The sequence below is a fragment of the Arachis hypogaea genome, chromosome 4, assembly GCF_003086295.3.
Source record: "Arachis hypogaea cultivar Tifrunner chromosome 4, arahy.Tifrunner.gnm2.J5K5, whole genome shotgun sequence".
NCBI lineage: Eukaryota > Viridiplantae > Streptophyta > Magnoliopsida > Fabales > Fabaceae > Arachis > Arachis hypogaea.
The window spans coordinates 24,330,178-24,348,266 of NC_092039.1; positions in this window are offsets into that span (position 1 = coordinate 24,330,178).

Consider the following 18,089-nt stretch of genomic DNA (forward strand, 5'->3'; position numbering starts at 1 on the left):
AACTCCCAAGGAAAGACTAGCTTTAGTGCACTCCAAACCAATTAGCAATCTCTCCAATTACCAATCAACAAAGGAATTAGATAACTCAAGTGTCACTAATTACTCTACCTAGGCCAAGAAGAACAAAATCTACACTAAAACTAAAAGAGACATTTCAACAAATACATAGAGTGCAATAGAAGTAAACATTATTAAATGCAAGAATTAAAGGAATCTACAACTACAAAAATAAGAGATCAACAATAGAAAAGCAAAGAAGAACAATTATTATGAATTACCTCTAATTGAATTGGAAGAAAATGGAAGGAACAATACTAGATCTACAACAAAATATAAGAACAACATAAAAGAGATTACACCAAAAGAATAGGAGAAGAATGAATGTAACTACAAGGAATTGAGAAGATAGAAGTAGAAGAAGATGAATCTAAATCTAGATCTAGGAACTAAACCTAATCCTAATCCTAATTCTAGAGAGAAGTGAGAGTTTCTCTCTCTAGAAACTAGTTCTAACTACTTCTAAAACTAAACTATGACTAATGGTAACTAACATCTAAAGTGTGAAAGTATCTTCATTCCCCCTTCAATCCTTGGCTTAAATAGCATTAGAAATGAGTTGGATTGGGCCCACAAGGCTTGTAAATTCGCTAGCCACGAGTTTGCATGAAGTGATCACGTGCACCAACGGTGCGTGCGTGTACTATGCACGTGCGCGCCACCATACGTGTAGCAACTATGCAAATCTTATATCGTTTCGAAGCCCCGGATGTTAGCTTTCTAACCCAACTGGAACTGCATCATTTGGACCTTTGTAGCTCAAGTTATGGTCGTTTAAGTGCGAAGCGGTCGGCTTGACAGCTTTCCGGTTCTTTCATTTCTTCATGAGTTCTCCAACTTTTCATGCTTTCTTTCTTCATTCCCTTGATCCAATCTTTGCCTCCTAAACCTTAAATCACTTAACAAACATATCAAGGCATCTAATGGAATCAAGGAGAATTAGATTTAGCTATTTTAAGTCCTAAAAAGCATGTTTTCACTCTTAAGCGCAATTAAGGGAGAAGTTATAAAACCATGCTATTTCATTGAATAAATGTGGGTAAAAGGTGATAAAATCCCCTAAAATCAATACAAGATAAACCGTCAAAATGGGATTTGTCATAGACGCCGTTCTAGGGCCAGGGCAGTGGTAGGGACACCTTCACCGTCGGCCCCTACAGCAGCCCCATCTGCTTCTACAGCCGCTGCCCCCTCATCATCTACGGTTCCACCAGCAGCACCTGAGCCCACCTACTTACTGGTCCAGCGTCTTTTCCGGTTTTTGGAGCGCGAGAGATGCCATGTCAGACGCCGATTGGATAGGATGGACCAGGCACTTATTTCCCTGGGTGCTGAGCTACCTCCGCTTCCCGATTCTCCGGCCTCCGATGAGCAGGATCATCAGGAGGAGGATGCGGAGGCACCGATTCAGCAGGATGCTCCCCCAGTTGCCCCGGACACCACAGAGCCACAGCCAGAGCCAGCTCCACCGCCTCAGACAGTTTCGGCACCTACCGTTGTACCTCCTACTGATCCTCCGGTTTAGCATCGAAGACGATGCTTGATCTTAAGTGTGGGGAGGGCACCGGTAGCATTATTTGGAGACCGGTGAACTTTTCGGCTACTTTCCTAGTTATCTTATGTTGCATACCTATTGTATATATTTTGAGGCATTTTGAGTTTATTTTGGACACCTTTACTGCTTATTTTGGATTTTAGATATTTTGATGTTTTTGATACTTGTGGATATCCTTGGATTTCATACTTTTAGTTAAATTTTTCTTTATGCATTTTTGCATATCTTTCTTTTAGTTTGTGGTTGTGATTAGAAATCATACTTTGAATTGCAACTTAGTGTTACCCTTCTTGCATAAGAAATTGGTTTTAAGTGGAAAAAAAAGGGAAAGGGTGAACTAAGAAAAATTTTGGAAAATTTTTGAATTTTTCAATCACAACAATGCTTAGTCAAATATTGAAATTTTCCAAGGAATTTGAATATAGGGCATTAACCCAATTGATTGAAAGAAAATTTTTAATGGAACTTGCTTGAATTTCATACTTTGTGAATCATGTATTGAATTAAGAACACAAGCTTGTGAGACTTGAGCTTATTGATGTGGTTACATTTTATAACCACCCACCTTCCATTCTTGTGTGAAAATTGCTCTCTTTCTATGATTGTAATCCTTGATTTGCTTGATTCTATATGTCCATTTATTTCTTGTATTTATGCATTTATATGATTGAGGCCATTATTTCATTAGCCCACTTACCTAAATAGCCAACCTTTCACTCTCCATTGTTAGCCAATTTTGAGCCTATGCTTAACCAACTTATTCTTATTTTAGCACATTACAAGCCCAAGGCGGAAAACCAATGAAAAGTCCTTGTTTGGATCTTTGATTAGCCTAGGCTAGTGAGAGTGTTTATTATTCAAAGTTGGTAAGGCTTGGGAACATTGGAGGGGATAAAAAGGGGTAATACATTTTCATATTTTAGGAACTAGGTACATATTCATGTATTGATTAAATGTATAGATCTTATGCATTGATGTTCTTGTATATAGCTTGAAAAAAAAAGAGAGCAAGAAAAAAAATGTAAAAAAAGGGACAAAATGCCCCAAAGTGAAGTTCAATAAAAGGGAATCAATGCATAGGTGTTACGAATCAAATGAGAATGCATGAATATGTAAGAAAAAGTGAAGAATGGGTAGTTAGAGTAGTTCGAATTTGTATAGGTCATTATATAGCTAAGTGGGGGAGTCTATGCTAATCAAAGATTCAAATCCTAGTCCACTTAACCATAAATGATCCTACCTTGACCCTACCCCATTACAACCTAAATGAAAGACCTCATGATGAATGTATGCATGCATTGAATAAGTGTTGATTGTTAGAAGAAAATCAAAATTTTGGAAAGCTTGAATAGAAGAGAATTGAGTGAACTAACCCTTAAACACTTGAGTGAATAGAACGATACACATCCGGTGAGGGTTCAAAAGTTCAACTACATGTATTCACCCCTATTGCCTATATTCTTGCAAATTCGAACTCTTTTTGATAATCCAATACAATTGTGGTTTGGACCTAATTCCTATTGCCCTAACTATTGTACTTACACATGTTCTTGGGAATTGATTTGTTTGAACTAAGCATTTCCATTTACTTAGATGATTGCATTTAGATAGGATTCATATAGTTTAGTTGCATTCAATAAATGTCATACCCCTTAGTTCTTTCTTATTTTAGCATGAGGACATGCTAAAGTCTAAGTGTGGGGAGGTTGACAAACTCCAATTTGACGGTTTATTTTGTATTGAGTTTAGAGTGTTTTGATAACCTTTTGTTACATTTAGCCTTTGAATTAGCATGGTTTTGTTATCTCTCCCTTATTTGTGCTAAAGTGTAAAAACATGCTTTTTAAGCCTTATTTTGATGAATTCTAGTTCTTTGATTCCATAAGATGCCTTGATGTGTTTGCTAGTAATCTCAGGTCGAAATAGGCTAGGCATGGATCAAAGGAAGCAAGGAAGAAAGCATACAAGTGGAGAGAAGCACAAAAATCCAAAGAATTGATCTAGGCCATGCACGCGCACGAGCACAAGGCGCTTGCGCGCACATTGCGAAGCAGGCCAGGGACGCGCACGCGTACCGTGCGCGCACGCGCCGATGGTGGCACATGACTTCATTAAGGCAACACGTGCCTAGCGATTTGAGAGGGTTCTGAACCCATTTTTGGCGCCAATTGCTAAGAGAAAGGAATAAAAAGGATGAAGGATTAAGGGGGAAGGAATCACTAGCATATAGCATAATTAGGATTAGTTTTAGAGAGAGAAGCTCTCACTTCTCTCTAGAATTAGGATTAGGTTTAGCGTTAATCTCTCTTCTTAGATCTAGGTTTAATTCATGCTTTGATTCACTTTTCATTCACCAATTCTTAATCTTCTCCTCTCCCTCTTTCTAGCAATGTGCTTTGATAATTGTAATTCTTCATTTTGTTTTGGGATAGATTGTTGCCCCTTTGTTTTCTTTTAATAATACAAATTGAGGTAATTCATGATAATTGTGATTTCCTTGATTGTTGTTGTTAATTCTTTGCAATAATTGTTGTTAGATTCTATTCTTGTTGTTGATTTACTATGTTTTCCTTTTGTGCCTTCCAAGTGTTTGATGAAATGCTTGGTTGGATTTTAGTGTAGGTTTTGTTCCTCTTGGCCTAGGTAGAGTAATTAGTGACTCTTGAGTTATCTAATTCCTTTGTTGATTGATAATTAGAAGTTGCTAATTGATTTGAATGCCTCTAAAGCTAGTCTTTCCTTTAGGAGTCGATTAGGACTTGAGGAATTAAATTGATTCATCCACTTGACTTTCCTTTATCTAGTAAGGATTAACTAAGTGGTAGCAATGAACAATTCTCATCACAATTGAGAAGGATAACTAGGATAGGACTTCTAATTTTCATACCTTGCCAAGAGCCTTTTATAGCTGTTAGTTTATTTTCATTGCCATTTACTTTTCATGCTTCTTATCCAAAACCCTAAAATAACTCATAACCAATAACAAGACACTTTATTGTAATTCCTAGGGAGAACGACCCGAGGTTTGAATACTTCGGTTTATAAATTTAGGGGTTTGTTTTAGTGACAAACAACTTTTTGTATGAAAGGATTATTGCTTGGTTTAGAAACTATACTTCGACGAGATTTTATTTGAGAAATTCTAAACCGTCAAAAATTCATTCATCACACCCTACCCAAGTAGTCCTAATAAGAAAGAAGTGGTAAAAATATGTACAAATTCTAACTAACATGCAACCTATCATGCAATGTAATAACTAATCTAGCAAAGAAAACTAAGAATTGGTGTTGAAAGGAAATTGTTACCCATGGAAGTCGGTCGAACGACCTCCCCACACTTGAAGATTGCACTATCCTCGGTGCATGTAAAGAAGAGCAAGGTGGAAGGGTTGTAACAACTGATGAGCTTCCTCAAAAGATTGTACGGATGACTTGTTTGCCGCCCCATTTAGAAACTTTTCTTTTTTCCTTCTTGGTGGCCAACCTAAAAGGAGAAAAAAAGAAAGAAAATTAAGCCTATAACAAAGATATCAAAGTAAAGAGAATATAAGTGGGGGCTAATGCCAAATAAAAGTAGGGTTCTCACTACATGTTAGCTAGGCATGTAAGTGAGAAATCAATATAGGCAAAGGGAATTTCAACTAATACTTGATGTAAGAGTAAAGTCAAAGCATGAAAAGGATTCAGAAGCATCAAGTTCAAATAAAAAAAAAGTGGATCACGAAAAACAATATGAGGTCATATCAATGCACAAAGACACAAGAGTCATACAAGATTAAGCATTGATTTAAAAGTTTCATCACCTATCAATATCAAACAAGTCAAGAAGCACCAAAATAATGCAAGAAATTCTCAATAATTGAGTATGAAAATTCAACACCATTATTAAAATAAGAACTTAGAAAAGAAGGTAAGAACAAGCTATAAAAACAAAATTAAAATGCAGTGAATAAAAGTATCCAAATGCAATAAACAAAAGAAAATGAAATATGAGAAAAAAACCCTTTTTTTTAGACATGGAAAAGAATAAAGTAAGAGGAGAGAAGAAGAAAGGAAGAAAGAAAGAAGAAGGAAAGAAGAAAGAGAGAAGAAGAAAGAAGAAGAAAAGAGAAAAATAGGACGCGAGGTGACGCGGATGCGTCATCCACGCTTACGCGTGGATGCACAGATCAGTAGGGGGACGCGTACGCATCATGCGCACGTACGCATGGGCAGGGTTAGGCGTGAGGCACAACATCAGCATAAATCTCACCTAACTTTCTGGAAAATGTACCCAGAGTTACAGATGGCGCAATCGCAGTCAACGCGTACGCGTCGCCCAAGCTTATGTGTGGGTTGCGCGATCAGGATTATCGACGCAGACGCGTCATGCGCGCGTACGCGTGAGTGGGGGCAGGCATGGGGCTCAGTGCTGGCTCAATTTTCGTGTAACTCTCTGGTTTTTGTACCAGGAGTTTCGAAAGCCATCGACGCATACGCGTCTTGTACGTCACGCGTGGATACCCCCCTTTTTTTAGAAGCATAAAAATAGAATTTAACACTCTCCTAACCTATAAACATTCTAAAGCAAATAAAATTCAAATTTAACACAAAAATCCTTAAGTTCTTTTTTTAAAAAAAATTCAAAGACAAAACATACAAAACTTCCACTTTAGGTAACCTACTTTAACAACACTCTAAACTAATCAAAATACACTACAACAACCTATCAATCAAAACAAAATGTATAAGAGTATAGAAAGGAAGAAAACTACCTATAACGGCAACTCGAATCACTTATTAAGTATATATACAAGAGAATGGAAAGAGTTTACCATGGTGGGGTGTCTTCTACCTAACACTTTTATTTATTGTCCTTAAGTTGGACCTTTGGTGGAGGCTTTTCTATGGTGGCTTATGCTTGAACTCTTCCTTAAATCCCCACCAATGTTTTCACTTTCAATAGCCTCCGGGATCCCAAATTAAGCGCACAAGGCCTTCGAGGAGGCTTAAGCAAGTGACAAGGCCCCAAAGTTGATGATTGTCTATGTATATTCCGGGGTCCCATACTTTGTTTGTCAACCCCCTTTCTTCTTGATCTTCCTGCTTTCATTTGGTTGACAAACTTATTGAGTTCTCCTTGTAACTCCTAATCCTCATCCTAATTCCATAGAATTGAGCTTCACTCCACTCTTGGATTTCAAAGTTTGAACTTCCATCCCCTATGCACCTTGATTCAAATTGCCCACCAACATCCAACTCTTTCTTACTCTCTAACCCACAAAGAGTTCTAAGTTGACCATCCGTTTCTAACAATGCATATTGATATGGGCCAAGGAAATTGAAATATGAGATGATTATGCATTCAACTTGTGCTTTGGATGGTGACCTAGCAAGGAAGATATCCAATGGTCTTGACATTGTAGGCTCCACTTCCTTTGGCTCCTCCTTGATGACTTCCATCTTTTGACAACTTCCTTCAATTTTCCTTTGTTTGCTAACTTCTTCTAACTCTTCTTCATTGATCAAAACATGCATTGGAGGTTGTGCACATGCCTCCTCAACATCGGTTTCACATCTCATGGAAGAAGTTTCAACAAGATCACCATTGTCACTTGGTGTAGAGTTGTCTTCAATGATGGAGTTTCTTTCTTATTCAACCTCCCCAAGGTCTTCTTCCACTTCTTCTTTGTCAACAATCTCCATCTCTTCCGCTTGTTGCAAAGCATACTCTATTTCCTTGTCTCAACTTGAGACTCTAAAATCTCCCTCATACTTTCCTCTTCGGTTGCCTTTTCACAATCATCCATGGACATATTTTGCTTGTGGCATGAATCCCACGTATCCAACTTTTGACGGGTGATTGTTTGAAGCCGATCCATTTCTTCCTTGAGATGATCCTTTTATTCTTGTTCCACTTTGCTAACATAAGTAGGATCATATTTAGGATCATATTGCTCTTGGATTGATGGACATGGATATTCTTCCATGGAGGATTGTGATGGAAAGGAGAATTCATCATGTGGGTGGAAAGGAGGTTCATCAAAGCTTGGAGGTTGGAAGGTATTTTAGTTGTTGGTAGAAGGTGGAAGTACACGGGACATAAGTTCTTTCAGGGTAGAGGTGAAACTAGTGAGTGCAGTTTGGAGCTCTTCTTGCTCTTGAGGAATGATACCAAGTGTATCATCCATGGAAACTTGGTTTCAAGGGTAAAGATGTTGGAGTGGCAGTGATTCAATGGTTGCTTGTTCATAATTATCACAAGGATATGCATAGGAAGAATATGGACTAGGATTGTGTGGAGGCAATTGGTGGAAATAGGATGTGGATTGAGAATATGCTAGTTGGAATGATGGCATTTGAGGACTATGTTGAGAGTATGGTGTGTGGAATGATGGTGGTTGAGTGGCATAACCATGATAAGAACTATCATATCCATCGGAATGATATGCACTATGGGAGGGATTACCATCATAGCAGCTTGAATAAGGAGGTTGCCATGATGATTGCTCATATGGATGTGACTCCTTTCACAAAAATTTATCTCTCCCAATATGTGAGCCATCATTCAAGTTTTCATTACTTACGACATAGTCATAACCATATCCAAAACCACAAGGATGAGAATTCATATGGAAAAGGAGAAATCAAAGCAAAAATATCAAAGATGCAAGGAAAAAAAAAACAAACTCCTAATTTACTAGCAAGACCTAGAAATAACCCAAAAAGTAAGGTATTCACAATATTCACATATATACAATAACCAATAAAATAACACCATTGCAATTCCCTGGCAACGGCGACATTTTGATGAACAGAAAATTGATGGTATAGAATTTCACAAATGAAATCTCGTTGCAAGTATAGTTTCTAAACCAATAATAATACTTTCATACAAAAATTTGGTTGTGACTAAAACAAATCCCTATAAAAATAACCAAAGTATTCAAACCTCGGGTCGTTCTTCCTAGGAATTGCAATAAAGTGTTCTTGCTATTGGTCATGAAGTATGTTTGGGGTTTTTGAGATAAGAAACAAGAAAAGAAAATTACAAAAGAAATAAACTAGCAAGTAAGAAAGCTCTTGGCAAGGTATGAGAACTAGAAGTCCTATCCTAGTTATCCTTATCAATTGTGATGAGAATTGTTCATTGCTCCCACTTAGTGATCCTCTAACCATGGAGGAAAGTCAAGTGGATGAATTAACTTGAGTCCACAAATCCTAGCCAACTCATAATGAAAGGCTAACCTTTTAGTGGCATTCAAATCAATTACCAACTTCTAATTGTTAGATAACTCAAGAGTCACTAATTACTCAACCAAAGTCAAGAGGAACAAAACTTAACTCATAACTAAAAGAAATATTTCATCAAACACATAAAAGGCAACAAAGGTAAACAACATGAATTACAAGAATTAAAGAGAGATCTAATTACAAAGGCAAGAGATCAACAATAGAAAACCAAAGCAATTATGAAACAACAAAGAACTTACCAATTGCATTGAGAAGAAATGTAGATCTACAAAAGAATTCATAAACTACAATTAACAATACAAAGAAACTACAGGAGAAGTAGAATGCTACAACTACAAGAGAAGAATTAAAGAGGAAAAGGAAAATTGAAGCAAGAGAGGAGAGAGATCTAGATCTAAAACTAAGAACCCTAATTCTAGAGAGAAGAGAGAGCTTCTCTCTCTAGAAACTAACTAAAGCCTCATGAAAACTAAACTAAAACTAATTAACTAACTACTTGCTTCATCCCTCTTCAATCCTTGGGTTAAATAGCATAAAAAATGAGTTGGATTGGGCCTAAAATGCTTCAAAAATCAATGGCCACGAGTTGCCTTTAGTGAGTCACGTGCAGCTTCCCACGCGTATGCGTACATCATGCGTACGCATGCTTAAACGCCAGTAAACTATGGCAAATCTTATATTATTTTGAAGCCCCGGATGTTAGCTTTTCAACGCAACTAGAACCGCCTCATTTGGACTTTTGTAGCTCAAGTTATGATCGATTAAATGCGAAGAGGTCAGACTTGACAGCTTTGCGATTCCTTCATTTCTTCATGAGTTCTTCATTTCTACATGCTTTTTCTTCATTCCCTCAATTCCGATCTTTGCCTCCTAAACCTGAAATCACTTAACAAACATATCAAGACATCTAATGGAATCAAGGTGAATTAAATTTAGCTATTTTACGACCTAAAAAGCATGTTTTCACTCTTAAGCACAATTAAAGGAGAATTTACAAAACCATGCTATTCTAGTGAATAAATGGGAGAAGAGTTGACAAATTCCTCTAAATTCAACACAAGATAAACCCTAAAAATGGGATTTATCACCCACTTCTGGTCGGATTAGGATAAGGTTGACTCAATAACTTTTTGAATTCTTAGAAGGCTTGTTCACATTCTTGAGTCCACTGAAAGTCATGCCCTTTCCTGAGGATTGCAAAAAGTGGTAATGACTTCAAGGCTGAGCCAGCCAAGAATCTGGAGAGAGTTGTCTGCCTACTATTCAATTATTAAACTTCTTTCAAACAGATCGGGCTTCACATCTCCATGATTGCCTTGCATTTGTCTGGGTTAGCTCCAATGCCTCTTTGGATGAGCATGAATCTATGAAATTTTCTTACTTCCACTGTAAAGGTAAAATTACCTTATTTATCAATTGTTGGTATATATAGCCCCTGCATTTTTCAACTCAACAGGCATAATCACATAACAATAGTTGGTCCTATAAGTGATAAAGGACGTCTTCTCTTAGTCAGACTCATACATTAAGAATTGATTATATCCCGAGTAGGCATTGATGAGCGGATAATTTGTATGCTTTTTGGCATTGTTTTTAGTATGTTTTTAGTATAATTTAGTTAGTTTTTAGTATATTTTTATTAGTTTTTAGCTAAAATTCACTTTTCTGGACTTTACTATGAGTTTGTGTGTTTTTCTGTGATTTCAGGTATTTTCTGGCTGAAATTGAGGGTCCTGAGCAAAAATCTGATTCCGAGACCAAAAAGGACTGCAGATGCTGTTGGATTCTGACCTCCCTGCACTCGAAGTGGATTTTCTGGAGCTATAGAAGCCCAATTGGCGCGCTCTCAACGGCATTGGAAAGTAGACATCCTGGGCTTTCCAGCAATATATGATAGTCCATACTTTGCCCAAGATTTGATGGCCCAAACTGGCGCTCAAAGTCACCCTCAGAAATTCCAGCGTTAAACGCCGGAACTGGCATAAAACTTGGAGTTAAACGCCCAAACTGGCATGAGAACTGGCGTTTAACTCCAGAAAAGGTCTCTACACGAAAATGCTTCATTGCTCAGCCCAAGCACACACCAAGTGGACCCAGAAGTGGATTTTTACGTCATTTACTCATTTCTGTACACCCTAGGCTACTAGTTTACTATTAATAGGATCTTTTGACATTGTATCTGTACGGGATGACCGGATGACCTCATGACACTTTACACCTTTCTTTGTGTATCTTCCACAGCATGAGTCTCTAAACCCCATGGTTGGGGGTGAGGAGCTCTGCTGTGTCTTGATGGATTAATGCAATTACTACTGTTTCTCATTCAATCATGCTTGCTTCCATTCTAAGATAATACTTGTTCTTAATTCGGATGAATGTGATGATCCGTGACAATCATCATCATTCTCAACTATGAACGCGTGCCTGACAACCACCTCCGTTCTACCTTAGATTAAGTAGTTATCTCTTGGGTTCTTTAACCGGAATCTTCGTGGTATAAGCTAGAATTGATGGCGGCATTCAAGAGAATCCGGAAGGTCTAAACCTTGTCTGTGGTATTCTGAGTAGGATTCAATGATTGAATGACTGTGACGAGCTTCAAACTCCTGAAGGCGGGGCGTTAGTGACAGACGCAAAAGAATCACTGGATTCTATTCCGGCCTGATTGAGAACCGACAGATGAATTCCGCTATGCTGTGACAGAGCATATGCAATCGCTTTCACTGAGAGGATGGGAGGTAGCCATTGACAACGGTGAAACCCTACATATAGCTTGCCATGGAAGGAGACTTGCGTGTTTGAAGAAGAAGACAGTAGGAAAGCAGAGATTCAGAAGATGGAGCATCTCCAAACCTCAACCTATTCTCCATTACTGCAAAACAAGTAATCATTTCATGTTCTTTTGCTTTTAACAATCAATCCTGATAATTTCTGATATCCTGACTAAGATTTACAAGATAACCATAGCTTGCTTCAAGCCGACAATCTCTGTGGGATCGACCCTTGCTCACGCAAGGTATTACTTGGACGACCCAGTACACTTGCTGGTTAGTTGTGCGGGATTGCAAAAGTGTGATTGCAATTTCGTGCACCAAGTTTTTGGCGCCGTTGCCGGGGATTGTTGAGTTTGGACAACTGACGGCTTGTCTTGTTGCTTAGATTAGGACTTTTTTATTTTTGTTGGTTTAGAGTCTTTTAGTTGAGTCTAGTTTCATATTCTAAGTTTGGTGTCAATTGCATGCTTTTGTTTTTCTTTTGATTTTCGATTTTTGCATGTTTTTAGTCCCTTTTTGATTTACAAAAATTCTAAGTTTAGTGTCCTCTTTGTGTTTTTCCCTTAAAAATTTTCGAAAACTGTGTGTTTGATTTTCTAAAATTTTAAGTTTGGTGTCTTTTTGTGTTTTTCTCTTTCCTCTTTTCAAAATCAAATCTTTTTCATAAAAATTTTTCAATCATATCTTTTTAATTGCTGTTTTCAAAATCTTTTTGATCAACTAATTGATTCAGTTCTCAATTTGCTTTGATCTTATTTTCTTTCTTTGATTTTCGAATTTTTATTTTAATTTTCTTTTGTTTTATTTTATTTTTTTTCGTTAATTCAAAAAAAAAAAACAAACAAAATTTATCTCTTTGCAATCATTATCATTTCCCTTTTGTCCATCATGGACTTAAGTGGGATCAATCAGTCCAAAAGGACTCTGGGGTCATATGCTAACCCCATTACAGCTGCATATGGGAGTAGCATCTGTACACCCCCCATCAAAGCAAGCAGCTTTGAACTAAATCCTCAACTCATTATCATAGTGCAGCAAAATTGCCAGTATTCCGGTCTTCCACAGGAAGAACCTACTGAGTTTCTGGCACAGTTTTTACAAATTGCTGACACAGTACATGATAAAGAGGTAGATCAGGATGTCTACAGACTATTACTGTTTCCATTTGCTGTAAAAGATCAAGCAAAAAGGTGGTTGAATAACCAACCTACAGCAAGCATAAAGACATGGAAACAGTTGTCAGACAAATTCCTGAATCATTTTTACCCTCCAAAAAGGATGACACAGTTAAGACTGGACATCCAAGGCTTTAAACAAGAGGATAATGAATCCCTTTATAATGCCTGGGAGAGGTATAGAGGTATGCTAAGGAAATGTCCCTCTGAAATGTTTTCAGAGTGGGTACAGTTAGACATTTTCTATTATGGGCTTACAGAAAAAGCTCAGATGTCTTTAGACCACTCAGCTAGTGGATCTATACATATGAGAAAGACAATTGAAGAAGCTCAAGAGCTCATAGACACTGTTGCTAGAAACCAATATTTGTACTCTAGCAATGAGTTCTCTCCAAAAGAGGAAGTCATGGCTGTAGTCACTGACCCTAGTCCTCAAGAACAGATAACTGAGCTTAATCAACAATTGCTCCTAATGACAGAACAGTTAGCAGACTTTAAAGAGATGCTCCATGAAACTAAAGTTGCTAACAAGAGCATAGAACTGCAGTTGAATCAAGCAAAACAGCAATTATCTAAACAGATAACAGAGGAATGTCAAGCAGTTCAACTGAGGAGTGGGAAGACCCTGAATAACACTGCTCAAAAGAGTAAAAAGCCAAACAAGGAACAATTGACAGAGGACAACCAAACCACTGTTCAAAATCCCTCTGAGGACAGAAAGAGCCCAGAGAGGAATGTCATTGGCGTTCAAACGCCAGAAAGGGAAGGAAAGCTGGCGTTAAACGCCCATTCCTTGTCCAGTTCTGGCGTTCAAACGCCAGAAAAGGGGGAAAAGTTGGCGTTAAACGCCCAATTTCCTCCCAATCCTGGCGTTCAGACGCCTGGAGAGAATCAGACACCTGAGAGTGCTGACAGTAATCCCTCTAACAAGGCTTCTTCAACCACTTCTGTAAGGAATAAACCTGCAGCATCTAAGGTTGAAGAATATAAAGCCAAGATGCCTTATCCTCAAAAACTCCGCCAAGCGGAATAGGATAAGCAATTTGCCCGCTTTGCAGACTATCTAAGGACTCTTGAAATAAAGATTCCGTTTGCAGAGGCACTTGAGCAAATACCTTCTTATGCTAAATTCATGAAAGAAATCTTAAGTCATAAGAAGGATTGGAGAGAAACTGAAAAAGTATTTCTCACTGAAGAATGCAGTGCAGTCATATTAAAAAGCTTACCAGAAAAGCTTCAAGATCCAGGAAGCTTTATGATACCATGCACATTAGAAGGTGCTTGCACCAAGACAGCTCTATGTGATCTTGGAGCAAGCATCAATCTAATACCTGCATCCACTATCAGAAAGCTTGGGTTGACTGGAGAAGTCAAACCAACCCGGATATGCCTCCAACTTGCTGATGGCTCCATTAAACACCCATCAGGCATAATTGAGGACATGATTGTCAAGGTTGGACCATTCGCCTTTCCAACTGACTTTGTGGTGCTGGAAATGGAGGAGCACAAGAGTGCAACTCTCATTCTAGGAAGACCTTTCCTAGCAACTGGACGAACTCTCATTGATGTACAAAAAGGGGAAGTAACCCTGAGAGTCAATGAGGATGAGTTCAAGTTGAATGCTGTAAAAGCTATGCAGCATCCAGATACACCAAATGACTGCATGGGCGCTGACATTATTGACTCCTTGGTAGAAGAGATCAATATGGCTGAAAGCCTAGAATCAGAGCTTGAGGACATCTTCAAAGATGCTCAACCTGATCAAGAAGAACTAGAGGAGGCAAAGGAATTTTCGAAAATTCCTCAGGAGGAGGATAAGCCTCCCAAGCCTGAACTCAAACCACTACCACCATCCCTGAAATATGCATTTCTGGGAGAGGGTGACACTTTTCCAGTGATTATAAGCTCTGCTTTAAATTCACAGGAAGAGGAAGCACTGATTCAAGTGCTGAGGACACACAAGACAGCTCTTGGGTGGTCCATAAGTGATCTCAAATTAGCCCAGCTAGATGCATGCACAAGATCCTATTGGAGGATAATGCCAAACCAGTGGTCCAACCACAGAGGAGGCTGAATCCTGCCATGAAGGAGGTGGTGCAGAAAGAGGTCACTAAATTACTAGAGGCTGGGATTATTTATCCTATTTCTGATAGCCCCTGGGTGAGCCCTGTCCAAGTTGTTCCCAAAAAGGGAGGCATGACAGTGGTTCATAATGAAAAAAATGAACTGGTTCCTACAAGGACAGTCACAGGGTGGCGCATGTGTATTGATTACAGAAGACTCAATACAGCCACCAGAAAGGATCATTTCCCTTTACCATTCATAGACCAAATGCTAGAAAGACTAGCTGGCCATGATTATTACTGCTTTTTGGATGGTTATTCAGGCTACAACCAAATTGCAGTAGATCCTCAGGACCAAGAGAAAACAGCATTCACTTGCCCTTATGGTGTGTTTGCCTATAGGAGGATGCCTTTTGGTCTGTGCAATGCACCTGCAACCTTTCAGAGGTGCATGCTCTCTATCTTTTCAGATATGGTAGAGAAATTTCTGGAAGTCTTCATGGATGACTTTTCAGTATATGGAGACTCATTTAACTCATGTCTCAATCACCTAGCACTTGTCTTGAAAAGATGCCAAGAGACTAACCTGGTTTTAAACTGGGAGAAATGTCACTTTATGGTGACTGAAGGAATTGTTCTTGGGCACAAAATTTCAAACAAGGGAATAGAGGTGGATAAGGCAAAGGTAGAGGTAATTGAAAAATTACCACCACCTGCCAATGTTAAGGCAATCAGAAGCTTTCTGGGGCATGCAGGGTTCTACAGAAGGTTTATAAAGGATTTTTCAAAAATTGCAAAACCTCTGAGTAACCTGTTAGCTGCTGACACACCATTTGTGTTTGACACACAGTGTCTGCAGGCGTTTGAGACCCTGAAAGCTAAGCTGGTCACAGCACCAGTCATCTCTGCACCAGATTGGACATTGCCATTTGAACTAATGTGTGATGCCAGTGACCATGCCATTGGTGCAGTGTTGGGACAGAGGCATAACAAGCTTCTGCACGTCATTTACTATGCCAGCCGTGTTCTAAATGACGCACAGAAGAACTACACAACCACAGAAAAAGAGTTACTTGCAGTGGTCTATGCCATTGACAAGTTTAGATCCTATCTAGTGGGGTCCAAAGTGGTTGTGTACACTGACCATGCTGCTCTTAAATATCTACTCACAAAGCAGGATTCAAAACCCAGGCTCATCAAATGGGTGTTGCTTCTGCAAGAGTTTGATATAGAAATAAGAGACAGAAAAGGGACAGAGAACCAAGTAGCTGATCATCTGTCCGAATAGAACCAGTAGTAGGGGCGTCCCTCCCTTCTACTGAGATTTCTGAGACTTTCCCAGATGAGCAACTATTTGCCATTCAGGAGGCTCCATGGTTTGCAGATATTGCAAATTTTAAAGCTGTGAGGTTCATTCCCAAGGAGTACAGCCACGTGCAGAGAAAGAAATTAATTTCAGATGCCAAGTACTACCTCTGGGATGAACCATATCTCTTTAAGAGATGTGCTGACGGAGTGATCCGCAGGTGTGTACCCAGAGAAGAAGCACAAAGGATCCTATGGCATTGCCATGGATCACAGTATGGAGGACATTTTGGAAGTGAGCGAACAGCCACTAAAGTCCTCCAATGTGGCTTCTACTGGCCTACTCTCTATAAAGATTCCCGAGAGTTTGTGCGTAACTGTGACAGTTGCCAAAGAGCTGGTAACCTGCCTCATGGATATGCCATGCCTCAACAAGGGATATTAGAGATAGAATTGTTTGATGTATGGGGAATTGACTTCATGGGGCCATTCCCACCATCATACTCAAACACTTACATTCTGGTGGCAGTGGACAATGTGTCTAAGTGGGTAGAAGCAATTGCTACACCCACTAATGATACAAAGACCGTACTGAAATTCCTCCAGAAAAACATTTTCAGCAGGTTTGGCGTTCCTAGAGTGCTAATCAGTGACGGGGGCACTCATTTCTGCAATAAACAGCTACACCTTGCTATGGTTAGATATGGAATTAGCCACAAAGTGGCAACTCCGTATCATCCACAGACAAATGGGCAAGCTGAAGTCTCTAACAGAGAATTAAAAAGAATCCTAGAACGGACTGTGATAGCCCGTAGAAAGGATTGGGCAAAGAGCTTGGATGATGCTCTGTGGGCATACAGAACAGCATTCAAGACTCCTATAGGAACCTCTCCATACCAACTGGTGTATGGGAAGGCCTGTCATTTGCCTGTGGAACTGGAACATAAAGCTACTGGGCAACCAGATTCCTAAACATGGATGCACAGTTAGCTGGTGAAAAAAGATTACTCCAGTTAAATGAGCTAGAGGAGTTCAGACTCAATGCCTTTGAAAATGCAAAAATTTATAAGGAAAAGGCAAAGAAATGGCATGACAAGAAGTTGTCAACCAGAGTCTTTGAGCCAGGACAAAAAGTTCTGCTCTTCAACTCTAGGCTCAGACTGTTTCCAGGAAAACTCAAATCCCGTTGGAGGGGTTCGTATGTGATTACAGGAGTGTCACCATATGGATATGTTGAGCTTCAGGATATTGATTCTGACAAGAAGTTCATTGTTAATGGACAGAGAATCAAGCATTATCTTGAAGGAAATTTTGAGCAGGAATGCTCAAAACTGAGACTTGAGTAATTCTCAGTGAAGGTCCAGCTAAAGACAGTAAAGAAGCGCTTGCTGGGAGGCAACCCAGTCATTAGGAGGTTATATGATTAGTTCTTACAGAGGCAAATATCAAAAATGAAGGAATTCACAGAGTTACAGAAGGATTCAGCTCAAAAAGCAGAGAAAATGAGCTTACTGGCGAAAAAACGCCAGTAAGGGGCATTTTGGGCGTTAAACGCCAGAATGGGTACCATTCTGGGCGTTTAACGCCAGGAATGGTGCCATTTTGGGCGTTAAACGCCAGAATGGGCACCATTCTGGGCGTTTAACGCCAGGTGTGCAGCATTCTGGGCGTTTTGAAAAAACGCCCAGTGATAAAGGCTTTCTGGCGTTTAACGCCAGCCAGGGCACCTGGCTGGGCGTTAAACGCCCAAAAGGGGTGCCAAATGGGCGTTAAACGCCAGAATGAGTGCCATTCTGGGCGTTTAACGCCAGAAAGGTGGGGGGACCACATTTGTGTTTTCAACTCAAATTTTTTCAAACTTTCCTCTTTTTACCCATACTCTTCTACATAAATGCACTTCAACCTTTCATCATTCACTTTCAAATCT